This window comes from Eleutherodactylus coqui, chromosome 6, assembly GCF_035609145.1.
Source record: "Eleutherodactylus coqui strain aEleCoq1 chromosome 6, aEleCoq1.hap1, whole genome shotgun sequence".
NCBI classification, from domain to species: Eukaryota; Metazoa; Chordata; class Amphibia; order Anura; family Eleutherodactylidae; genus Eleutherodactylus; species Eleutherodactylus coqui.
This window is the reverse complement of record NC_089842.1, coordinates 94908423-94909844: the sequence shown is the minus strand read 5'-3', so window position 1 is coordinate 94909844 and position 1422 is coordinate 94908423.

Here is a 1422-nt window from a genome sequence, read left to right as displayed (position 1 = left end):
CAAGGAAAGGTCGCTGGGGCCAATAACCACAGGGAGAAATTCGGGACATGCATATGTGATACTCCATAATAATAGAAATCCAGTCACTATGGATATGAATGGGCCAGTAAATATTCTTGCAGCAAAGGGAAAAGTTAATGTTCTGCTATACATGTTTTTTATTATTCTGAATGTTTCTCCCATTATTCCTCAGCCAGGAGCACCGATTTCTTGTTCTTTTTCACTAGGAGCAGCTTTCTCCTGTGCTCAACATCGCCCCCTGTTGAGTAATGAAGTTTGTTTGACTGATTCATTTCAAGCCCATTAATTTGCAACTCGGATTCAATAAACCCCTTAAGAATACAACTAATTTTTGCCTTCTGGATGCAGCATATTTTTCTATCTTTGCTTCACCGCATTCCAACAACCTTAACATTTTTTGGTCCATATAAAATAGCGTTAAATTGTTTTTTTTTGTCATTTCTTTGCTGATTGCAAAAACAATGTAATTATGCATTGTGCAGGGAGTTGTTAGGATGAATTTTCTCAGTATAGCCCTGGGGGCCTTTGTTAAAGCTAAGGCTGTCCTGTTAAACAATCAGGATCCTTGATTGCTATGGGCAGGGCTGATGAGCCTTTGGTAAAGGGAGACCCCCTCCCTCATGATGCTGCTGAGGGTGTATTGTCACAAGGTTGCAGCCAACCATCACAAAACGCTCTTCACACTCCTTGCCCATGCCATCTAAGCAGCAATAAAGTACAGATCCAGGTGTTAAATACCAGCTCCATGAAAATATACAGCACAGGCGGGAAGAGGTTAACTGCATGTCTTCATTACCCAATGTCACTATAATGTTGCTCTCTATGAAGAGTAAAGTGGCTCAGAACAATTTTAAAGAAAATCTGTCACCTCGAAACAGCACCATAAACTAAATTTTGGTGCTGTTCAGGGAGGAAATGGAGAGCCGGAGAATGTACAGCCCCAATTCCAAAAAGTTGGGAGACTGAATAAAATTTTAATAAATGTTAAGAAAAAAAAGAATGAAATGATTTGGAAATCTCATATTTTAGTCACAATAGAACAGATCACATATCAGAAGATGAAAGTGAGACATTCTTCCATTTTATTTTAATAAATTAACTTTTTTAGAAATTGATGGCAGCGACACATCTCACAAAAGTTTGTACAGGGTTAACAAAAGGCTGGAAAAGTGTTATTAAGGAAAAACAGCTGGATTGTCAATCTGTACAATTCACATAACTGTGCATAAAAAGAGAATGTTAGAGAGGCAGAGTCTCTCAGAAGCAGAGATTGTCAAAGGTTCACCCATCTGTGAAAAACGGCATCTAAAAATTTCAGAAAAATGTTCCTCAATGTAAAACTGCAAAGTCTTTGACTATCCCACAATCTACAGAACATAATATCATCAAATGATTCAGAGA